The following is a 24,524-nucleotide window of genomic DNA, read 5'->3' on the forward strand; positions in this document are numbered from 1 at the left end:
GAAGTTCTCTCATTCTTTATGAAGGGATGGGAATCCAGAATGCATCCCATGAAACATCTTGCTGTCTGTGGCAGGAGTTGCAGCAGCAAGCCTCTATTTGCAAGAAATGCAAGTTTTGCCTCGTTGGCAGAGTTTATTGAAGATTTCTTTAACATAACTAGTCATAAATGATCTGAATCTCCGTGACTCAGACCACACAGTCTCTTAATGTTTAGGCAATAAAAATGGGGTTTGTTCATTTGTATACAGACAGTTTCTTAAATAAGAGTTCATATTTTAAAACGATGACACCCTTATTTGCCATAGACCATGCTGAGCATCAGTGGTTGTCCAGGAAGAGAACTCAGGACTTGTGAAAACCATTCCTTTGCTTTATCCACGAGGCCTCCTGGTCTCCTCTGTATTCTAAGGACTTAACTGTATTTAAGATACAGACTGGGTGTCTGCAAACCTCACGCATCATTCCCATATGCTCTTTTTTTTCCATTCCGTATCCTGAAAATGAGCCTCTTACTGAGTCATTTGAGAAGCTGATTCCTTGCCTAACTGAATTCTAAGCCTTTAACCATCCCCTATTGATAACTCTCAGCCTGCAGCTGGATGGTGAGGTCAGTCTCCTGGGTGAGAGTGGCTGTCTTCTCTGTTCCTTGACACATTCTTTGCATTTCTGCATCTTTCGTATGGTGCTTCTCAGCTCCTCTTCCTTCAGTTACATTTCCTTGTCCTGCTGGGCCCCATCCAGCAAAAGTTCCACCTGGAAGTAAGGGGTTCAAGGGATGAGGTTCCCAAAACAAACTTTTTCCATTGTGATGGTCCCCAAAAGCTTGAGTATCTTGTTCAACACTTTCTTTCTTCTCAGCAGGAAATCATCTGAGTTATCCAGCCTGGATTTAAGTGAAGAGAATCTGGGCTGGAACTGCCCTTTTATGCTGACAATGTGGTCCCGCTTAAGAGAAGTGAAACAAGCAGCTTTGTTTCAGCTGTTAAATGTTAATGAATAGTGAAAGCTTGTATTCCCATGCTCAGAACCTCTCCACCTCTCTGTGCTGTTTTTAGAACTGGGAAGTCCAGGTCTTGAATTTCTAAGGTGTTCTCTTTCCAGTCCCTGGAGTTAGCAGCTAAGACTCAGCTTTCAGGGCTTTCTCCATTTACTAACTTTTCTGGCATTGATTTGGAAAGCAATCAGTCAGGCCCATTGCCCTATTAATAATTAACAAGCAAGTCACTAGCTTTCAGTGTCTTTACTCAAGTGAACATGGCTGCTCTTTTTTTTCCTGGTGCTTATCTTTCCTGCCCAGACGTGCCAAGGTTCTCAGTGTCTGTAATTGCCACTGTTTAATTCCGCAGAACAGGATAACCTCGGAGTATTTTCCTCACCTTATTGTACAATTTCCACCTGCCTCAGAAATGCAGCTGCGAAACTTCTGGACATTCCTCTGAATTGCCAGAATATGTGTGGCTTAGAAACAACTGTTTCCAGGCAATGTATATAGGGGGTCTCAAACCGTTCATGCTCAGTCACACTCAACAGAATGCTGGAGTCAGTATGTTGTCTAAATAAAATGGGATAGGCTGAGATGCCCCTCAGTTCTTTGGCGTGCAGGAATCACAGCAGTTTGCAGACAGAGGAAAAGGTATGACAGAACTGAATCTGTTTAAAAAATGCTACTGTGATTGTAGAAATTATAGTTTCCTTGCAATGAAAGAAACAAATGCTGCTCATAAGCAGGAAGCTAATTGAAAGGACATTTTTTGCTTCCTTCTCTTTCCTCTTTTCCATCCTGCAGTTGCAGATGTTAAAGGTGCACAGACCAAAACCAAAATCTTGTATCTTGTAAACGTAAGTATCATAATTGAGTTCCATGGAATTCAGTGTATCACCATGTGAATTAGGGTTTCTGGATGGGACTGAGGCTTACATCCGAATTATAGAGATCCTCCAGTTGTTGGCCTTCAAAACCTTTTCCTTGATGAAACCCAAATGTGCCTTTGTGCTCTCTTGCAGCAGGAAGCACAGTAGTCTCAGTAACAATGGAAAAAATATATATATTAGTAATCTTGTGGCTGTTGACTTTAAGAATAAGGTCAGGGGCTGTATCTGGCCCACTTTAACCTTCATCCATAATTTGAAATTTAAGGATGGAATAGTCTGAAGGAGTGATGAATACTGTATAATTATTATAGAAGTTAGGAAATGCAGATTTTAGGTTCTTGCAAAGAGCAGAATGCTCCGCTTCCATGGCTGTTACAATAGATACCTTCATTATGTTATGACAAAAACGTATGTGCAAATTGATGATATATGCTGCTAATATTAGACAGCTACAACAGTCTCCTTCCATTTTCCTTTCTAGTCCTAATTGGATAAGTGATCAGTTAGTAGGATTTTTGCCTGACTAAGGAATAGTAAAGAGCAAGTGAGATTTATTACAAAGCTTAAGGTGTACTCCATTTGCATTATATTAACTGTAGTGTCTGATTAAAAGTCAGGTTTGGGAGCATGTGTAAGAGAGAACATTATATGCATGAGGAAATGGGTTGCTGTAGAAACTCTAACTCTGCAGCTATATCTACACCAAAGGCATGCTGAGTCATAACTGCCATCAATTTATTTAGCTCAGTTTGGCAGGAGTAAACAGTACCTTGTTATGTCCGATTCTGTTCTTCTCCCCCAGGTCAGTGGAGTCAAGCAGCAGCTCTGATGACTTCTTACTGTTCACCAACCCTGGAGGGATTATGCTGGATTCAATCTCTGGTATCTAAAATAAGAAAGACAGGCATGATGATAAAAGAGCTACAGTTGTGCAGAAAGGCTAATCACTGCTTAAGATACTCTCCGGTTTAGCTTCCTAGCCCCACGGCCACGACACTGGCATACTGGTGCTTGTGGACATTTGTCTATCTTTGCAAAGGGAAAGTTCTCAGAGGGGGGTGCAGGAGTGTTAAAAGTAGACATTCATACCCACTACCTCTCTTTTTTCTCATGGACAAGATCACTCACTGCCCAGGATGCATATCTCTGTCATCTGAACGTGGAAGACATGCATTCAGTAATAGTGTTGGAATTCAAACAGCATGACTAACTGCCTTTTCACAGCCGTTTTGTTTGCTGTTCGCTGCCCTTCAAGTTCAATATATATTAGGTGGAAACTTACCTTCCTCTTCCCCTTTGCACCTCTGTTTCCATGGTTGATCCTGGGGAAAAAAAAATGGTTACTGGAGACAATGGAGCCTCAAAAATAATGGTGCCAGTTTGTCTAGTTAAAGGTCAGGTATTGGTCATGTATTTCCTAATTCTTTGGGTTTCTGTCACAACATGAGAGGATTATTAGACATCCCATCTCTAGTCATGGCACTGGGAGCACCTCTCAGACTAACATTCCCTTGAAACTCCCAAGGTGGTCTGTGAAGCGATGACCCGAGTTCTGTCGTTGCTGAATAAAGATTTCTGTTCAGCCTGCCACAGCTTGTGCTGAAGGCACCGTGTGGCTTTGCCTGAGGATTGCTCTACAGTGCTAGACACCCACCAGACTGTTAGAATTCATTTGGAACAATGCAGTGGATGAAATGTGGGCATACACTGTGCAAAGTGTGCAAAACTAACAGGAGTTACCAGGGCTGGGGAGAGAAAACCTCCTGTTTTATAAACTCATTCACATTTCACGACTGGAAAACAAGGAGACAAACAAACAAAACACAACAAGGTATGAGATGAGCCCGGTTCTTCATGGCCCAGGGGAACATGCTTACATGCATGGTGTGAACCCTGAATATTCGTCTGTAGAAGGCACTTGAAGCAGTTCAGGTAAATGTCACTTCGTGATTCTGGCTTACGGTGTTATTTAACGTTTCCTTTGGGGTTACCATCATACAAATAGCTACCAATGACAAGACGTGCTATCCACCAGCAAGCCTGTAGGATGATAACAGCACTTTTATTTGCTGGGTGCACCATCCCCTAGAGACAGAAGCATGTTACAGAGGACAGGCAGCACGTAATAGCCTCATTTAGGCTTATGTGAAAATTCCTGCATGGCTGTCAGCAATCAAGAGAGGGTGAAGTGGCAGCATGATGCATAACTACAGCAAAAAAGAATGTCTGAAAGGACTGAATTGAATTCATCCATACTTGTATCAGTTGGCAGTCAGTTTGGATGCCATAGAAATAATAATGCAGGACTTTTCTTGTAATGTATTTGCTCTCTTCACATGTGATTTTTCAGACCAACATGCTGACAGGCTTCTGTAGATCTTTCTTGTACTGCTTCCACCAGTCGTGACAGGTAGTGTAAGTACCATGACACCAGCTTCAGGAAGGTGTACCAAGTCCTTAGGGTGCTGGCCTGCATCTCGAGAGGCTGGGTTGTAATTCTCTGCCATGTCCTTCCTGTGTAACCCTGGGCAAGTCTCTTAGAGAGGTTTCAGTCGCCTAAACATAGTGCATTTTAGGTGTGTTTGGGTATCACCAGCCGCCGCTCCAGCAGGGCATGGGTCTCCTCTAAGCCCTGTGTCATATCTTTTTGCCCCTTGAGGATGTCCCAGATACCCAAGGACAATTTAAAACGCTAGATGCCAAACTTTTGGTAACTGAACAGCATCCTTCCCTCTTTCAGTGCTGTATTGGTAAAATCAGGGTAACAGCATTTGCCAGCATTGGGAAGGGTTGAAGATAAACTAGGGAGACAGAGCTGCTGCTCAGTACAAAAGCATTGATGGCAGTTTAAATACAAAGGCATCGACGATTGCTTACCCCACGGAAGTTGGAGGTAGACATGAAAGAAGACCCTCTTTTCTGCCTCTCACCGCCGTCAGCTAAAATCAATATTATTGTGCAGAATATGTGAGAGAGGCTCTTGAGGAGGAGTTTCGCTGAAGTGGTGTACTGTAGCCTCCAACATAAATCTGTCTTAACTGACTAAAGTTAGCAGTTCAGTCCTGTCTGAATAAACTACTAAGCAAGTAAAAAAAAATGCATTACTTTACCTGCATTATTTCTTGGTTTAGAGGCTGCTCCTTTTATTTTTTTCTTTTTTTAATTGCTCTAAGGGAATCCTTGGACCACGATTGAACACAGTCCTTGGAAAAGAAGAGAAGCTGCATTCGCAACAGTATGTTGGCATACACGGTTTTTTGCACTCTGAGTCAGTCTCCTTGGTGTTACGCTGGTGCTGCTTTACCAGTTTAGCATAGGCTGAGATGGAGTTGCACATGCAGGCAGTAGAAATAAAATCTGAGCCCATCTATTCGATAGCTTGAAATCTGAAAAATGGTCTAGTTTTTCCTAGGCCATTTCCTATTCACCTTTCAACTGCAGAGCCCCGAGTTGAGCTGATGACAATCCTTGTAGGCAGCAAGTTTTTCTGGTTGATAGAAACCTGACATTTGTCTGGGCAGCAGAAGGCCACTGACTGCCAGGAGGGGATTATTTAGCTTGTCATTAAGCCAGGACTGCACTCATGCTTCCATCTGTGCAAGCATGTTTCTGCAGCAGTGCTTGGTATTGCCTTCAGTGAGCAAAGTGAACAGTGTGCCTCTTTTGGTGCTGGAGGGGCAGAATTTTCAAGGACAGAGCTAGATCGTCTTTCAGCATGGAAGAGAAGCATACACAGGCTGTTACCTGGATGAAGAGAGCATTACGCTGACAGGCTTAATCCTTTCCACAAAAGAATGATGGGGAAACACTGGGGGCCAGAACTGATGACATTTACTTGCTGACATGTTGCGCTGACAATATTGATTGTACCACATAATGTTCACCCTACCTGCACCTCCTCCTTAAAGAGGACCCAAAGCACGCTGGATTTCTGGAGCAAGCCTGCCACTGCTTCATTCGGGGGATCCTCCTTCCTCTCCAGCCACCCTGCTACATGGAAAGGAGCAGGGAGAAAAAGACATGACCAGTCCAGACAGAGAGAATATCCCAGTAGCACTGCGTAAGAAAGCAGATTTCTTCTCGTTAACCTGGCTAAAGAGAGGAAGAAATCCTCTGTGGGTGTAAGAAAAAGAAGCAAGTGAATGCTGACGTGGGAACAGCATTAATGCACTCTCTGGAGTCTTGGGACTCGTGGGGGGCCCTTGCCATGGAAAGCACAAATGCCCTGAGTAAGGGATTCTGCAGGATTGTGAAAGGAAAGGATGTTGCGGAGAGATTATATTTTTACCTTTTAGGCTCGTACGTTTATACTCTGACAGGGGACAATGTGGTTTATAGACTGGTGTAACGATGTGCAATCAGAATGTATCTTGGCACAGTCAAATGCCTCTTTCAAAAACCTGCTCAGTGGCAAGAAGGGAAATAGCTGCTAAGTGTAAAAAGAGGGAGCGAAGGACCTGTGATTCATGCTCTGATCATGTTCTGTCAGTATGTCTGTGCAGTGGAGTCGTATGAATAACTAGTGGAGATTGATAATATGCTTAAATACTGTTCCTGCTGCTAAGCATTAGCATGGCTGCTTGACAGCACAGCAGAGAGGCCAGACACGTTCACCGGGAAAGGCTAGGCAAGCTGCAGCGAGCTGCAGGACTCTGGCTCTTCCAGCAATGTGTGAGCAGCAGAATCGAAAATGAATTTAATCCTTTGGCTAACGTGCCTTTTGGGTAGCTTTCCTACAGCTTAGTGTTACTCGAAACAAGCTATGGCTTGAGTTTTTGGGGTTTTGTTCCTTTTCAGACTATCTGTAAGGATTATATTTTAAACCAAGGCCAGTGGCAACATGTTGTAGAGTCATGAAACTGCCTTGCTAGTCTTTGAACGTTAAAATGCCCAACTGTTGCATCACTGTCAGGCATTTGCTCAGTGTTTTCAATTAAATGTTACTGAAAAGGACTTTTGAGATGCACATTTCTGTGTGGCAGAGCCAGTGTCTGGCTGCAGTACTCCTGTAAGGCAACAGAGCCATGGTAATTTGCACCAGCAAAGTACTTTTCCTAGTGCTGCTGTATGTTAAAAGCCATGGAAGTTTGATGTGATCCATACGTGCAGAGGGCTTGGCCTCGTGTCTAACCTTGCTAAGAGCATGTTCCAGCTTAGCCAGGGGTGCTGCACATACTGTGGCCAGCATAACACGCCAGCTCAGGGGAGCTTCTGCCTCTTCACGTTTGCCTCCCTTGGGCTGGAGGAGGCTCGGTGATTTGCCCAGGTCATAGCTGGCAGCCTTGGGGAACGTGTGCTGCTCTTCCAGGATGGAGAAAATGCCCATGGGCTGGGGGGATGGAAAAAAAAGCATCAGGGTATCGATAGAGTCGTGCCACTGGTCCATTTTCTGCACCATGTTTCATCCTTTCACCCTGGACCTGGTAATGTTCTTCTGGAGCCTGCCAGAATTCAGACCCGTGAGGGAAGCAACTTCGTCAGCCACTGTTGGAGGGAAGAAAATCACCCTTCCCCTTAATGCATACTCAGGAAAATGGTTACAGGCTGTGCTTTCAGGGACAGGCAGGCTCTCCGGTCCTGCTGGGGACAGACTGGGAAGGACAGAAGTCTCAGCTCTGTCCCTTCACACACACACCATTCGGCAGAGCTTGCTGGGTGGAGAGGAGGCAATAATACACACCTCAGACAAGGTGTTACAGCAACTGCTCTGTATCTGGGCTCCCATATGCTCCGAGAGGTATGCGCCTCTTTGCTCCACCATGGCTCCAAGAAACACCTGCAAAGCAGGGATCTTCAGCAAAGAAGGATCAAGTCCTTAGCTGACAGCTCAACCATCTGGCTAGGCCTGCTGCCCTGTGGCAGCTGCGAATGCCAGCTCTGACTCTCAATAGCACATCTGTTCATTTAAACAACAACAACAAAAAATTAGTGTGTTGTTTAGGGTCATTTGATATTCCCTGGAAACAGAGTCTGGCTTTAGCAGCTTCTCCAGTCCTAACAAACTGGCTGAGCTCGTAGCACGCTGGCTTTGTCCTGGTGTGTAAGCTCTCAGCCTACCTTCTTGGTGTCCACCTCTGCCTGCTCCTCTCTTGGCTCCTGCTTGAACTTCGTAGCGCCGAAGTGCATGAAACCCCTAGCCAGCTTGTAAACACAGATCTTCTCTTCTGGACCAAAGCCCAGTACATCAAAGGCCACCTGGCAGAAGGGACGGAGAGCCACTCAAAGGGATTCTTAATCTGCACCATAAACTGGAATCCGGCCCATAATGCTAGACATCTAAAATAATTTTCCAGCCCATTGAAATTTGACCAGCCAGGTCCCTTCAGACTAACATGGGACAGAGTAGCTTAAAGTTGCTGTGAGCCAGCATTCTGCTCGGCTCTCCTGTACTGATTTATGCTAGCTAAGGACCGTGTGCTTTGACTGCAGTTGTTCCAAGTGCCTCTGCGATGCCACAAGCAAAATGCAACGTATTGTCTAGGGTATCAGCTCGTTCCACTCTTCACCACGCTTTTTAAAATCAGCAGGACGTGAGCAGCAGCATCCCCTCGCAGCGACTGTCCCACATCTCAGCTGGCACGGATAAGGAGGAGGCGTTAGCTCTGCTGGCAGCACTGTGCCTTGCTCCCACTGCGTGCCCAGGGATGGGGGAGCCCACGACTTGGAGCACGCCGGAGAATCTTGCAGACAATGTGCTACTCGCGAGCCATGATTTGGGGCTGCCTGTCTTAGTGGCTATGAAAATCGTAGCTGCTTTGTACAAAAGGCTTGTTTGCAATGTACAAATCCTGGAAGCTGTAAAATACCAACAGCTGCTAGAAAGGGCACTGTAAGTTCAGCAGCTGGAGACTGTTTGATCTTTCTGTAGCTCAAGTCCTGCTTATAATAATAGTCTCGGGAGCCAGCAGATATTCCCAATAAGCTCTTTTCGCTATCAGATACTCTTCAAAATGATATTAAAAAGGAAAATGTGTGTCAAAACCAGACAAAGGGTCAAGTCTTCCTTTACAAAAGCTGCTCCTAGAGATTACATATGCATGTGAGATGAACAGGTTCTAACCCATGGTCCTTGCCTCAGTTTTCAGATCTGTCAGTTTTCAGGCTTCAAACAAACACTATAGCCAGCTTGTTTGAAATCCTGCAAACCCCAGGCCATTGAATGTTAACCAGAAACTCCTACGTCAAGGTCGTTTGCTCTGGAGCAAATGTTTTACATCCAGGCTTCAACTTAGAGAGAACTGAACAAATCTTTACATTATTGCTAGCTGCTCTTCCAGTAGTTCATTTATCCTCAGGTTGAAGAAGCTGAATTTTATTATTAGGAGGACCTCAGGCTGGGGGCAGCGTTGTGTTTGCCGCATCAATTTCATCGATGTTTCTGCAGGCTAACGTTATTAAGAAGTGGCTCTTCTCATTGCCCAGGTTGTCTGCTGTGATCCCACCTCGATGCATCGCAGATTGGGAATGGGCACAAGAAGCGGTTTCTGCAGCAGGAGACAGACCAGGAGGTTATTATACCAAATGCCCTAATCAAGGCACAACATGAGCTTTTTGGCTGCAGACCGAGGGTTCTTCTAGGTTTCAATTCCTGAGCACATTTTGAGTGTATCACTTTAGAAAAAAAAAAAGGCATTTTGGGGATGAGTTGCTCAGGCTACCGAGATTCTGACATAGCAGCTGCATCAATGTAAGTGGGATTGAACACCCAAACCTTTTCAACATTTATTGAAAAACTTGTCCTGGCTGTCTTTCCTGTCCTGAGGAGATGTAAGCAATTGACATGAGGCAGCTCAACCCTTCAGTTTGAAAAGGATTGGTTTTACTTCAGTGGCAGCCCTGCCAGAACAAGAGGGGCCTCGCTGCGCATTGATCAAAATACAGGAAGACAGCTTTCTTTCCTCACTCTGGCCTGCCTAAGGAGAAGTCACTTGCAATCCTCTTCTTCCTGGACATGAAGCAACAACCCCTCCACTGCACTGAACCTGTTTCAATCCCTAGCCAAGTACATGGTTCTTGTGAGTAGGTTTCTTATTCTGGAAACAGAGGATTGAGCAGGGAAGGCTGCATTAAAGGGAGTGAATCACTTGAACACAAAATGCCATTATCAATAAATTCAGGTTTATTCTTGGAGATAATCTGGTAGAAGAGGTGATAACCTCTCTCCTCTGCTTCCTGGGGAATGACACGTCTTCTCTAGATCTGAAACATGGGGAGAAACACATCCAGGTGCAGGTGGCAGCCAGAGATTGAAAAATTGCAGCCCCATGTCAGTGAGACTGTACGTTTTGATACCAGTGAAACCAGCAGTTCACCAGTGTCCTTTGGAAGTCCTGTAAGTGCAGCATAGCTCATAATATCCTTCACTGATGCTCTCCGAGAACGCTTTTAAGCTTCACAACAGTTCCCTTTGGGATAAGGTTTAGTACAGCTATTTTGGCAGCTCGTGACGTGGAGGCGAAAAGATGCCATCGCTTTTCCTGTTGTGTCAGTGCTGGGTTCAGGAACAGGTCTCCGGACTGACTCATCCCACTGCTAAGCATCCTCTGAATTGCCCGTGCAACGTTTGGAGATTGATCTGTGAAACGCCTCCCTGTACTGCCCTTTCTTTCTGAGAAGAGCTCTGGAAAAGATGTTTTGTGTGCTGTAAACTCTCTGCCAATACCTCCTGTCAGGCCCTAACATGGTTAGTTTGACTTCTGGTATTGACAGAAAGCACACTTCCCCAGACCTCGGGGTAGCGATTCATTCGGCTGTACCAAATAACCAGACCTCGCTGGCTGTCCTGGCTGGGCATTTTCATCTTTGCCTCTCGGCTGAAGTCATCTGTCCACATAGGCCTGTAGGTGAAAGGGATCGTGTGAGTTCTTCAGACGAATTTGGGTTGGATCGAACCACCTTCATTGTTAATTGTAGCTAGTCCAGGTGACTTCAAGAAGCACTGATGCAATCCCTGCCAGCAGAGCTCCAGCGAGGGTGCAGAAGGGCCCTGAGCCAGTGCTGCTGCTTGCACAGCGAGGGTCTGTCCGTGCCCTCGCTCTCCCGGCCAGGCTGGAAGGAGCTGCAAGCTGCCAGAAAACAACCTGAAACCTGCCTTGGCCCACGGTCCAGAGAGGCAAACCCAACATGTGGTCTCTTGGTGTGATGCGAATCTGGGATGAGTTGAAAGTAGGAGGGATGCAGACAATCCCACATTAAAGAATAACCGGTCCATATGTTTCCTCTCTCTTTTTTCTGCATGCTAAAGGGCTTTAGTCAGGAAGCATAATGGGGTCTTTTTACCTTGCGAGCTGGGATTTGAGGTTCTTAATTTAGTCTTAGGTGCACGTGTGCAAACAAAGAACAATGCACCTTCCCTGGACTGTTATTTTTAGGATCTTGATTGCAAGACCATTATAATGTTGTGCTGATGAATGTGAGTAACGGTTGCAATGTAATTGTAGAAGGAAAAGTGCACAGCTTTGGGGGGAAGCATTGTGCCTTTTACGTGTTCACACAGAGCCTCGGAGTCAACTAAAGAAAGAAGAAATAAATTTGTCATCATCTAAAGCACGTAACTCCACTGTGGAAGCAGGGCCAGATTTTGGGTTCATCTACAGCAGTGCAGATTCCTCGAGTTAACAGAATTAGTTTCAGATTTTCTCAGGCCTGATGTAATCAGAACAGGGTCCATTCAACCCCAGAAAAATCCAACGCAAAACAAATATAAAGAATTCTGTGGTTACTCAGAGCTCTCAGTGCTAGCCCTAGCCAGCTTGCTTGTGCTACCAAAGTGAATTTGGATAAATTTGCCCTACATGAGAAAATAAAAGATGAGTCTGTTAATCAAGATTGCAATATCTGTAGGAAAACAGAAAGTAGCTGAGAGGTTCTTTGCGTTCATCAGGGAGAGACAGCAGTGCCTGTAGGGGCAAATTTGCAAGTCAGTGAGAGGAAATTTAATCTTTTCAAAGATCAGATCTATAAAAAAACTCTTTCTTCTTGGATTCTGTATTAGAGCTTAAAGAAATCCTCCTTCTCTGCAGCATATGGCAGAAGTATGTAGCACACAAACAGAGAAATGAGACTTCAGTTGAAAACCCCAGTGTTTTCCATTTTCACTGTCAATTTCAAATTTAAAAATAATAATCTGGAAAAAAATGAAAGCATTTTGAGTCTGCAGAAGTAAACAGTGAAAGGGCATTGATTTGGGATTGATCAAAACAATTTTTTTCTTTTGACATATAAGAACATAAAGACAAAATCCACTGAAACACTTGGTTCAAGGAAATGTAAGATCTTAGAAAATACACACAAACTGCAATGCTTTAGGAAGCACTTGAAACTAATTTTTGTTTTTATTATTCTGATAGGGAACATCTTTGTATGATCTGCCAGGGACCTAACAGTGAAATCCAGAGATCTGGTACTTGCAAAATGGGAGAATTGTTGTTCCTCTTAGTCTTGGCATTACCACAGGCCTCGAGAACAGGTTTGCTTGGATGATTTGATTTTCCAGTGATCCCTATAGAAAGAAGCAGATGAAAGTCAGTGTCAGCAGGATGCTAAAGGACTTTAGGCTTTGAGCACAGCTACTCCTCACCATCCAAAGCAACCCAGTAAGTACATTTGCTCCCGCAGAAAGCTGCTGTGCTGCTGGGAGGAACTCTGCAGGCTGTGCTCCTCCATCCATCCGGCACCTCTGCCTTCCCATCTGCAGCCTGTTTGCCAGCGCTGCTGACAGCAGCAGAGCACCAGATGACCTTCTCATTTCCTCCGTCTTGCCAGCTCCAAATTCTCCACTAGGCAAAGTTAGTATGGAAAACAAACATCATGTTGGCACGAAAATAAAGCAAATAAAAGGGCAGATTGTGCAGCAGCAAGGGGAAGAATTCAAGAGGCAAGTAATGCGGCAAGTAAGAGGCAGGAATTGCTTGAAAGGGGGTTGATGCACCCTAGCCCTGCTGTGGATCTGGGCAGGTGTCGAGGTCACCTTCAAGACCTTCTCAGGTTCATCCCTACTAAAGGCTTTCCACAAGGGTCCAGCCTTGTGGATTTGGGGCAGGCAGGAGTCTGGTTGATCTCCCCGGTTCCAAGAAGCAACACCAAACGCAAGGTACAATGCAATTTTCAGTGCTTGGTGCTTCACCCTTCCAGAAAAGGTTTTTTGGGACATGCTAGGAGCGAGATGTCCACAAGGGAATGGCAGGGCAAGGCTGGGGTCAGCAGGCAGAAAGCCTGGAAAGAAGAGTGAGCTTCATTGCTTGCAGGAAGAGGAAGGTTATTCCAAGGATAGAGGGCAGCATAAGACAGGCTAGGAATGCGAGTGCGGTCGGGACAGCCTTGGGGGAGAAGTTGTGGAGGAGGAAACAGGCGCAGAGGTACAAGCTGGGACACGACAGTCCAGAGCTCTGGTGGTAAGGAAGCTGGAAGGAGAAATAGGAAGCCACTGAAGGAATCCCACAAGGCTAGAATAACAGGATTTTTGCTGCAAGGCCAAATGTAGTTGCTATTGATGTTTTTAAGTTCTGAATTGTGTTACTGACCCCCCACAGCAGAGTCGGAGAGGAGAGGAGAGGAGAGGAGAGGAGAGGAGAGGAGAGGAGAGGAGAGGAGAGGAGAGGAGAGGAGAGGAGAGGAGAGGAGAGGAGAGGAGAGGAGAGGAGAGGAGAGGAGAGGAGAGGAGAGGAGAGGAGAAAAGAAAAAAAAAAAGAGAAAAGAGACAAGAAGATAGAGAAAAGAAAAGAAAAGAAAAGAAAAGAAAAGAAAAGAAAAGAAAAGAAAAGAAAGAGAAGAAAGAGAAGAAAGAAGAGAAAAGAAAAGAAAAGAAAAGAAAAGAAAAGAAAAGAAAAGAAAAGAAAAGAAAAGAAAAGAAAAGAAAAGAAAAGAAAAGAAAAGAAAAGAAAAGAAAAGAAAAGAAAAGAAAAGAAAAGAAAAGAAAAGAAAAGAAAAGAAAAGAAAAGAAAAGAAAAGAGAAAAGAGAGAAGAGAAGAGAAGAGAAGAGAAGAGAAGAGAAGAGAAGAGAAAAGAAAAGAAGAGAAAAAAGAAAAAAGAAAAAAAAAAAAAGAAAAAAGAAAAAAGAGAAGAAAAGAAAAGAAAAAAGAAAAGAAAAGAAACCAATGCTCTCAGCCATGGAAGCCGCAGTGCCTGTGCGTGCTGAAGCAGCCATTAGCACGGAGGGCTTCTATTTGCTCCCAACCAACGTACTTCATTGCTATTATGAAAAAAAGGCCAGGTTTCCTCCCTGCTTATTGATGCATATGCCTCTCTTATTATTTGGACAACTTGCTCTTCACAACGTTTTACCCAGATAAAACACTTTTCACTACGGTTTGTTTTTGCAGGTGGCAGGAAATAAACTGCCGGGAAATCCCGCCTGGCCGAGGATCCCCGAGGCTGCTCTACAGCTCCGTGCTCTCCAGAATCGCCATGTCTCTGCAATCACTGTGATTAATCCTCCCACCGCTATTTATTTCGGTTTCCAGACCACCTGCGAGTCCCCAGAGCTCTGTGTGAGGGTAGATCCATGGCAGCCGCAGATCGATATCACCCTCTGTTTTATGAATGAGAAAAAAGAAACGCAGGGAATTCATCCGAAGGCAGAGCAGAGCAAAGCAGAGAACTCAAACGTCCTGGTGCTTCGCCGCTTGCTTTTAACAAGTGACAGACAGGCAGAGAGAAGGGACTTGGACATGAGCTGGAAGATTTAAGTCACACACACACACGAATTACGGCAGCACAGACTGGCCACGTGCTGCTTTGCCGTTCCTCTCTGCCCTTCCCCACGCAGACATGCTCCTGTGGGTGCGGGGCTGGCACAGGCTGTCCGGGGAGCTGGCCTTGTTCAGGAGGGTCACGTTGGCCCTGCCATCCATTTGGTGAGCTTCAGCATGTTCATCTGCTGGCCCTGATCCACCCTGCTGGGCATCCATCCGTCTGCTGGCCATTCCTCACCATGGCGTGCAGTGCCGGGGAGCGGGATGGAGCAGGGGAGTTCACGGACGTGGGTCGTGCCCCAGGGCTCTGCGTTTTTGGGGACCTGTCCCACGTCGGGAGCAGACTGTCCCACGGCTCCAGGAAGCCTTCCTTCACAAAGCTTGTGAACCAGCTTTAACGTTGTCAAGGCAACAGCCAAACTGCTGATGCTGAGCTGTCTTCGGCACTGTCCGGCTACCTACAGACGTGCCTCCTGGGGACCTCCGGGACCTGCTCAACGTGTTGCTCTGTGCGGAGACAAAGCTGATCTTGTCACTGCTATTATTGCCTGTGTTGAATAGATTAAAGGGAACTTGGGCTGTGCTGTGGCTTGGTTTCGCTGTGTGGACACGCTGCTCAGGCCAAGAGCTCCTCTCCCTTCCACTGCTGCCAGCCCCAAGACGTGCTTTGTGCCAGCTTCGTGAGTCACGGCGTCTACACAGCGGGGTAAGAAGGAGAAGCCCCCGCTGTGGGCTGGTTGCTCTTTGCCATCAGGGTCTGGTTTTAGAGGCTACAGCTTGGGCTGAAGTCAGAGCAGCCTTGCACTGGCCAGGGACGATGCTAGCGCTGGCCGCTCTGGTGAACTCATTTTCACTGCCATCCTCCTGAAGACTTGGGTGGTCTGCAAATGTATGTGTGTGTGTGCAGGGACTCCCAGGCAGCAGTGCTGCACCTCTGGAAACTGGTTTCAGGGATCGGCAAGGTCCTGGTGTAACACTAACAATTGTGGTCTGCTAGTCTGGGATGAGTTTCACCTATAAACCAGGAAGGAGACACTTTCCTCTGTGCGTTTCCGCTTCTGATCAGGCAGAGATGAGGAGCTATCATAGCTCAGCAATCATTTCCCCTTCCCACCTGTACTGTTAAATCTGTAGCCTTGCTGATTTTAGATGCCCAGATTTGCAGCGTATATTTGGGACTTGATTCTGCAGCCCCTTCCCACCGAAGGCTCAGGGCTACAGGCTGTCCCTCCCCTGCCGTACACGGACTAGCGTGGTCTCTGAAGCAGATCAATGAAATGTTAAACCAAACACCTACGGAAGATAAATGCCTGTGAATAAAAATAGCTCGTACGCACATCAAACAGGGTATTTTGGTGCAGGTCTCAGAGCTTTATGAATTTGAAGTGGTTTGTGTCTCACCATCCTTCTACAGCTGGGGAAGTTGAGGCACAGCATGACTACAATTTAAATCTGCCAAGTTGTCCACCCATCGGTAGTCCAGTCTTTGGCAAAGGACCTACAAAAAAAAACTATTTTATTCTTCTCTTTCAGTCTGAAGTCAGGAGGAGTGACTGGTGCTTAGCTTCTCTGAAGGCAGCCCCCAGCTGTGTTGTTCAGGTACCCTGAGACAATCTAGGTTTTTAAAAGCTTAGGCATAGATATTGTCCCAAAAGCCATGGGTCAGGGAAGTGGTAAGGCCGTGCCAGTAACTGGAGGTGAGTTAAAAATTTAATTTTCCCCAAATCACATGGAGTTTAATAAACGTAGAGTTAAAATACCTGTGGGTTCAAGTCTGCCTGATATAAAACACAGTAAATATAAATCCAGACTGGCTTCATGTAGACCAGCAGGCACCGTGCTTTTGTCTTTTTGCCTCTGCTTGCAGTTTGTGCCCCATGGAGGTGTATGGTCCTTCCTGATTCCACCACGCGCCTCTTGCAGCAGTCACACACAGCACGTACCTGCTGGGCCAAACCCACGATCCCGGAGGACGTGTGTTTACAAGGCCTGGCCAGGCTCTTTCATAGCTGTCCAAAGGGCCTGAGCCAGCACTTAGGTTTTTGAAAAGACAACACATTCCTTATCCACAGGTTCAGCAGGCTGTAGTGCTGGGAGCATGACTGGGAAAGCTTTGGTCCCTCGGGTGAGATCAGATAATGCCTTGTTTCTTGGGATTTCTTGTCTTTCTTTCCTTACAGGGTGCCTTAGGAACTCAGCTGCTGGTGTATAAGGATGAGAGGCTGCAACAGAAAGATCATCTAATGAAGGCTTTGTTCAAAGCCACGTCTCCAGCTGCGCCCTTCTTGCCAAGGTGGACTGGCAGATTTCAGCGGTGAGAGGAGCTGAGCTTTGGCAAAGATCAGACTGAATCCTCGGAGGGAGCAGACAAGTTGGTGACCTAACTGGCTTGTAGCGGAATAAAAGTTTCATTTTAAAATCATTTCTAGTCCCCGTGTTCAAGATGAATAAATTCTGTGTTTGTTATGAGCAAAGAGGATAAAGGCTAGCGCTGAGTGACAGTCCTGCTTGTTTCAGTTGCTCAGTGAATTGTGAACTTCCCGAGAAGACAACTGCTTTTGTATCAGCTTTAAGCATTTATTCCTCTGCTGTACTTGGCTCTGCAGGAACGTCTGGGATGTGGTTGGTTACTCTGCAGATATTGTCATCGTGAGTGTTGCAGGTGAATACGCTTGGGATAGGGTTTCCAAGCAGGAGGATTCAGAGAAACAGTCCCTTTGAGGTGAAAATTAGAGAGTCCGTGTTACACCCACCTTGAATTTGTAACCGGCTATTCACACTGAAAATCTGATCCTAAGAACTCAGCGTGTCCTGTCAGGAGCAGGATAATACCGCAGAAACCATGGCCAGCTTGAGTGCTGAATATTGAGAACTGTGATTAACTCCTCAGGAATGTATCTGGAGCAAGTCATATTTTCTGGGCTTTTTTAGGTAATTATTTCAGACCTTGAATCTGTGAATGAAGATTGTAAACAGTTCTCAGGCAAACATCTTAAAGAAGGACGTGAAATGCATCTAAATAATGGGTTCTGACCTGTTCGCTCATGTGTAACACACAAAAATGTCTGTTTTGGCTGCACAGGAGGAATCAGCTGCAAAGGGAGCAATCGCGTCTCTCCGTGGAGCGATGCAGGTCAAAATGTCAGACATTTAATAGACACGAGCTCACTCAGCCCATGGACAGATCAGCACCGGCTGCAACTCAGCCAAATCGCTTCCTGAGTAACTTGGACGCCTATGGCTGAGTTTAATGCAATGCTGCAGTTTTCGTAGCACAAGCCCCGTCCTGCATCTCGTCCCTGGCTGCAGTTCTCCAGCACAGCACCACGCTGCATAAATCCTGCTGGGACAGCCTGGAATGGACTGCAGCTCCAGCCACATCCCCTTAGAGCCATGCTATTACCTGGGAGGGAACCTTTTGGAGGATCTCTTAGCAAATGCAGGAGCCGTTCAACTTGCTGGGTCTGGACAGCACTGCACAGCAGGCAGCAGATCGTGGGGAGGGAGGCGTCGGCTAGGCAGGATGTCTGCCTGCCACGCGGGCTCGGTTTCTTGCTCTTGATACTGATTTCTTCATCGTAAAGCGAGCCTAAAAGTCCAGCCTTCCTGCCTGAAGGGACTGGGAGCATCGCTAGATTTGAGATTGGAAAATGGTCTTCAGATAAAGGGGCAAATCCGTCCCTACAACACGACCCATGCGGAAGAAAGGTTCTGGTGTCTCACCCTGAGGGATGCCAGGGTTCCCAGGCTAAACACCGACCCAGGTGTCCATAAGGGCACTCCCGACGGAGGACGCTGTAGCTGTACAGAGGGCAGGGAGGGGAGCAGGCTGTACAAAACCGCTTGTGATGGCTCACTGCACAGCTTCGGCCTTCGCACTGTAGTGGCAAGCCTGGGAATAACAAGGACCTCCCTTTCAGAGGCTGCCTTTCGAGGCTGCTTTAGGTAGCAGCAGCAAACCCATCTCCGGTGCTTAGGGGAGGAATGGCGCTCGGGTCAGAAAGCCCCACCGAAGGATCACAGGGTTATACAAAGATCTGGCCCAGAAGGCTGCAAGACGTTTGTGCGTTTATTAATCATTTAGAAAATGACGCTGATACCGTAATGAAAGCTGCATCCTCATTCTCAGCTGTTGTCTGGTCCTTGCTGGGGGGGATCACAGCGTATTCCTGCGAGGGCTGGAGGGGCACTGGCTGCACGGGGACGTGTCTGGTCTCTAACCAAACCAGGGGAGATCACGGCTCCGTGTGAGCACACATTTTTACCCTCCTAGTCCCCACAAACAGGCCGGCCCGGGTCCCACAGCAGGCTCAGCCTCCTGCCCACGTCCCGGGGAGCAGAGAAGGGCAGGGGCAGAAAGGGATGCCGTGATGGGGAGCCCCCAAAGCTCATTACCAAGCCCGTCTGTGCTGAGATGTGAAGCAGTTGAAACGGAGACGATTATCACCCCCGGGCTCAGCAAAAACTACCTTCGGCTCCTAAGGGTCAGGTAGAATACGCAAGCTGAATTCTTCTTCTTAGCATTTCCTAAGCAAGCCTTTCAAACCAAAGCCCCTAAATACACATTTTGAACAAAACCACCGATTTCTGGGGGAATGCTGTCCTCGATTTCTGGGGGAATGCTGTCCTGAGCTGTAATGACCAGGGACGCCTGAGCAAGGTGAGCCCATGTCTGGCGGCTGCTGGGGGATCTCAGCTCCTCCTCTAAATCCCATGTCGGCTCCCTGGCAGCAAAGAGGCATCCAGAGGCTGGACACCCCGTGATTTATGGGGGATTTCTGATGTTTCCATGGGGCTTTTCTTCCCGACATGATTTCCAGTGTACTCCACTCCTTTAGGAGTGCCTCAGCCCTTCCTCTGCTGGGTGCCACCAAGCGAGGTCATGCAGGTTTTTTCCGCACGTCCAAGGTTTCTCCAGCACCCCGTTGTGCCTCATCCCCAAATTAACCACTGTTTTTTTTCTGTTTCAGTTCCTTCAGTTACAGATTATGGGGCTAAAGGAATAATCATTACTGGGCCCCCATTAAAAAATAAAAAAAACTGTAAGATTTTCGGCCGTAAGTGATTATCGTTTCCGCAGCTGAATAAATCAGTGTCCCATAACTGACAGAGGATAATGGGTTTAATAAATAGCTATGATTAAGTCTGATGTTATTTTTAAATAATTTCAAAAACTGTTACTCTAATCCCTCCGTGGCTGGCAGAAAGGATGCCGCTTAGAAGTTAAAATTAGTTCCTTAATGTTCAGCCCGGTGTGGAGTTACAGGCCCTCCAGGGCTGTGCTAGTTTTCGGAGGCATCCGCTTATGCCTGCCTAATGGACGTTAACAGCTGCATTTGGCAAGCGTGAAAGGCCTCCCACAACTTGCTCTCTGCTGCTGCTCTCCTCGCTGGGGCTCCATGAGCTTGTCGGGAGCTCCCACCGACCGGTGGTGCCCAGCGGATGGGATAATTCTTGGTGTTACCCTTCATGCTTTAGCCACTTCACAACCCGGAGGCTCCAAAGCGGCGTTCACGAGCTCTCTTCCAGCACAGCAATTCCCTTGTCCCTAATTCCCGGGGAACTCACAGCCCTGCCGAGTCTCTTTATCAATAAGTGCAGCTCTCTTTTGTACGGTGTCAGTGGGACTTTCCAGCTCTACCTTTCTGAGTGAGTGATCCCGCTCCTGGCAGGGAAACGGCGCTGAAGAACCCTTTGCCTTGAAAAGCACGGCACAAAGGGACAAGTTTCCCGGTTTGTGTAACCTCACGGAAGTGTTAGACGCGAACACTGCATTTATTCAACCAAATACAAAGTCCTAGAGTCGAGCTTGGAGGTCCCACGGTGCAGCGGGTGACCGTGGGACAGCTGGCATTTATCCAACACGTTTTAAAGAGCCCAAATCCCAGGCGTCTGGGAGAAAACCAAAAACCAAGCCACCATTAAGACAAGGCTTCCCTCCTGGTGCCAGCACATCACCGAGCCCTGGTACGTTCCCGAACCGACCGTGGGGACACGGGGACACAGCACTGCACCAAGGGCCACTTGACCCTACAGGCAGCACAAGGTGCGATGCCATGCTCCCACCCGTCCTCGGTGACACCTTTCCTCCTTCTCTGCAGGTGCCAACCACCACGAAGCCACGGCAGGATTTGTCTCAGCCAAACTGATGGAAAATCGTCTCCCTTTCTTTCTTTTTGTGGGCTGCTTCCCCTTCAAGTGAGCTGTTGGACCTGGCGCATCCCCCGGCTGCAGAGGATTGGGGAACGCAGCAGGGAAAGGGGACGAAAGCAGGACGGCTGCTTTGGGGCAGCTACATTAAATTAGGAGGAACGACAAGCTTCACCCTGAGCCTCGGAAAATCCAGCTGCTGTGCTTGGCTTTGCCGCTGGCTCAGCAGTAAGGCAGGGATAACAATAAATCCCTTCTCCCACCTTCCTTCTGCATGCCCTGATTAGACAGACTGTAACGGACAGGGGCTGTCACTTATTATGTGCGTGTTTGGTGCCCAGCACAATGCGGCTCTGACCTCGACCCCGATCCGTGCCTGCTGCACGAACGGGACCGCAATGAGCCCCACGGGCTGGCAGCGGGGACGTCACCGGCTGCGGGACCTCCATACCCCCGGCAGGGATCGGGGCAGGCTGCTGTGCTGGGAGGACGCTTCCCAGCCCCAAAAGGAGGAATTTCCAGGCTCCGTCCCCTCTCGGGCATTGCCCTGGGGGTGCTGTGCGTGGGTTTGGCAGGGCAGGAGGAGAAGAGGTCCGGGCGTGTTCGCATCCAGCAGCCGTCACCCCGTGTGAACGCGGCTGCTGCAGCTGGTCCGGGCAGCCCACGCGGATGTTGCCTCGGTTGTACCGTAACTAATAAGGAAAATTAATTTGTTGATGTTAATTTAATGGACTACGTGAGAGATGACTGAGAAAACAGGCCGTCGGAGAGCGGGCGTGCAGGGCGTTGGCAGGGATCCCTGCCCGTGCCCTCCCTCTGCCAGGTGAGGGTTTCCTCTCGGGAAGGATCACCCCGAATTGTGCCTGCAGCTGCACAGCCTCGGGCGATGGAGCCTGGGCTGGGTCTGCCTCTTCTCACCCCGCTGCAGAGCTGCCACGTGTGGGCTTCGTTCCTGGCCAGGTCCTTCCGCCACGTGCAGTGGGGATAGGCATTTTAGAGAGACACACATAGGAAAAAAGGAAAAGGAAAAGGAAAAAAAGGAAAAGGAAACGGAAACAGAAACGGAAACGGAAATGGAAATGGAAAAGGAAAAGGAAAAAAGAAAAAGAAAAAGAAAAAGAAAATAAAAAGAAAAAGAAAGAAAAGAAAAAGAAAAAGAAAAAGAAAAAGAAAGAAAAAGAAAAAGAAAAAGAAAAAGAAAAAGAAAAAGAAAAAGAAAAAGAAAAAGAAAAAGAAAAAGAAAAAGAAAAAGAAAAAGAAAAAGAAAAAGAAAAAGAAAAAGAAAAAGAAAAAAAAGAAAAAGAAAAAGAAAAAGAAAAAGAAAAAGAAAAAGAAAAAGAAAAAGAAAAAGAAAAAGAAAAAAAAGAAAAAGAAAAAGAAAAAGAAAAAGAAAAAGAAAAAGAAAAAGAAAAAGAAAAAGAAAAAGAAAAAGAAAAAGAAAAAGAAAAAAAAAAAGAAAAAGAAAAAGAAAAAGAAAAAGAAAAAGAAAAAGAAAAAGAAAAAGAAAAAGAAAAAGAAAAAGAAAAAGAAAAAGAAAAAAAAAAAAGAAAAAGAAAAAGAAAAAAAAAGAAAAAGAAAAAGAAAAAGAAAAAGAAAAAGAAAAAGAAAAAGAAAAAGAAAAAGAAAAAGAAAAAGAAAAAGAAAAAGAAAAAGAAAAAAAAAGAAAAAGAAAAAAAAGAAAAAGAAAAAGAAAAAGAAAAAAAGAGGCAAAATCAGTGCATTTATCTCAGGGATTAAAACTGTGTTTTCGGCCCCGGCACCAGTCAGCGTCCAGCCAGTCAGTGGTGCTGTGCTTGGGGTGCTGGGCGAAGGCTGGGAGGGAGCAGCCACAAAGCAAGCCCCCAAGCTGGAACCGCGGCTTCCCATACCTGTCACCACGTGGATTTTCAGCTTGAGCACACAAGGCTGAGCTCAGGGGACGCTGTCATGTAGATTTAGGGTTTTATCTCCTTTCGTCTCCATTAGCTCTGATACCCTCCTATTATGCTGAAAACCGAGACGCTTTTTCCTCCAGCGGCTCTCCCCTTTCCCCGTGGGCAAATATCGATCTGCCCGTGTCCTCAGCGCGGGTTGAAAGCAGCCCCGCTCGCCGTGAGCCTGCCCGGGGACCGAGCGCTCGGCCGTGCCACCTCTGGTGCCATCAAGGATGGAGGAGAAGGGTGGGGAGGAGGGGACGGTGATCAATTCGGTTTTCTCTCCCCATCCTTTCTCTCTCTCCGCTGGCAGCGACAGGGCGCTGAGCGGGACGGCTCCGATTGCGCCTGGCAGGTGGAAGCGGGGATGAAAAGGGATGGGAAGGGCAGAAAGGGAAAGAGCAGCCGGGCTAACAGCAAGCGTCTCCCAGCCCGGCTGCACGGGCAGCTCCTGCGGCACCTGGAAAGCTCGGAAGGCAGCGGAGCAGCTGCTCTGCCCCCAGCTCGGGGCTGGCCGGCGCGAGAGGCTGCCCCTGCTCCTCCCGGGGCGTGATTTTGAGCCAATTTAATTAAACTGCTTGGAAAGGGTGCAAGGACTCATCTATTTCGGCTCGAACCAGGCCTGTTTTGATTTAGCGCTGGCTGATGAGGAATTAGCTGAAACAAACCGCTCAGGAAACAAAATTAGAGGGCACACACTAACTTTTGCACCAGATTAAGTTGAATTAAAAAGCAATTGAAATGTAATTTTCCTGTCTCGAGCAGCCAAGAAAACGAGATAATGCAACCAGTGGCACTTGAAACTTAAAAATACGGCAGCTAGGATTGGCACAACCAGCTTTTAGTGCCCACGAGCAACAGGTTTATCGGAGGTCTTCTCTGAAGCCCCCTCCCCACGCACCCTCTGCGCAAAGCTTTGCACGAGCTGTTTCCTTTGCCCTGAAAGGGAGCCTTGAATCCATGATTTTGGAGCAGCCCAGGTGCTGCACAGAGCATTTCCACGGGTGTTTCCATGCTGGAAATAGCCACACACTGGAGTTTTTTGCTGTAATTCTCATAATTCACATCGAAATGGCCACGGTGCCGCACGGCTGGCAGGGTCGGAGGGCTTGCTGCACTCCCGGGGTCTGGGAGCAGAGGTTGCTGACCCCAGCGCTGCGTCCTGTCATTTAAAATGTGGTTTTAATGACATATTTTAATAGCTGCTTTTCCCCCATTTGGCAAAAGCTGCCTTTCCTCCTGCCCCAGCCTCTCTAGTCATTCCAGGCCGTGCTCCCCGCACTGTGCCCCTGCCTGTGTGGGTTTTTACAGGGCTTTGCCAAAAAGGGTGACGTTTTGGAGGGCTGGCAAAGCCAGGGTGGGTCCCCAGAGACTCTTCGGAGTCCCCAGAGCTGCACAAGCGCGGCACCAAGCCCTGCTGCGAGCGGTTATTTGATGCTGTGGTCCCGGGCAGGATGAGCTGTGCCAGCAGCCCCAGCATCCTCGTGTACCTGGTGCCAGGGCGCTGCGGGTGAAAATCAGCTCTCAGCTGAAGCTGCTGGGGATGGACGGACAGATGGACATGTAACATGGCATGAGAAGAGCTGCCCAGCAGCCCCGGCTGAAATTTAAAGGATTTGTGCAGAGCACGGGTCCCTGCTGGGTGTCTCTCCCTGCTGCCTCCTGCCACAGCCCGGCCAAAAAAGAGGCACCCCCAGGCTGCTCCCCCGAATAACGCCAAACCGGGCGACGTGCAAGTGCACAGAGGAGGTGCTGGGGTGCGAGTGGGGTGGCTGGGGCAGGAGGAGGGCTCAGGAGAGAAGGCTGCTCCCCCAGGTGCCCCCAGATTGCCTCTCCAAGCAGCAGCTGGAGCTGACGAGGAGGCTGCCCCGGGAGAGCCAATGGTGGGGCAGAGCA

General features: G+C 47.5%; 2 long non-coding RNA genes across 8 annotated transcripts in view; one reads left to right on the top strand and one right to left on the bottom strand.

The window, feature by feature from the left end:
- LOC106032084 (uncharacterized) overlaps nucleotides 1-19,491 on the top strand; it is a 39,180-nt gene extending 19,689 nt beyond the window's left edge. For 3 of the 7 annotated variants that reach the window (XR_010825170.1, XR_010825171.1, XR_010825175.1), the window contains 3 exons: nucleotides 14,194-15,271; nucleotides 16,099-16,164; nucleotides 16,746-19,491. This is a non-coding gene — a long non-coding RNA (uncharacterized lncRNA). Of the gene's footprint in view, nucleotides 1-1,787; nucleotides 12,354-14,193; nucleotides 15,272-16,098; nucleotides 16,165-16,745 lie in introns of those variants that run through there. The other 4 variants (XR_010825174.1, XR_010825176.1, XR_010825172.1 and 1 more) reach the window with 4 other exon arrangements.
- Nucleotides 12,197-14,936, bottom strand: LOC136786463 (uncharacterized). Its single transcript, XR_010825177.1, has 3 exons — nucleotides 14,804-14,936; nucleotides 12,453-12,651; nucleotides 12,197-12,374 (listed from the first exon to the last, which is right to left on the bottom strand). It is a non-coding gene; the product is annotated as an uncharacterized lncRNA (long non-coding RNA).
- Nucleotides 19,492-24,524: the final 5,033 nt, after the last annotated feature.

The sequence above is a fragment of the Anser cygnoides genome, chromosome 15 (assembly GCF_040182565.1).
Source record: "Anser cygnoides isolate HZ-2024a breed goose chromosome 15, Taihu_goose_T2T_genome, whole genome shotgun sequence".
In the NCBI taxonomy this organism is placed as follows: domain Eukaryota; kingdom Metazoa; phylum Chordata; class Aves; order Anseriformes; family Anatidae; genus Anser; species Anser cygnoides.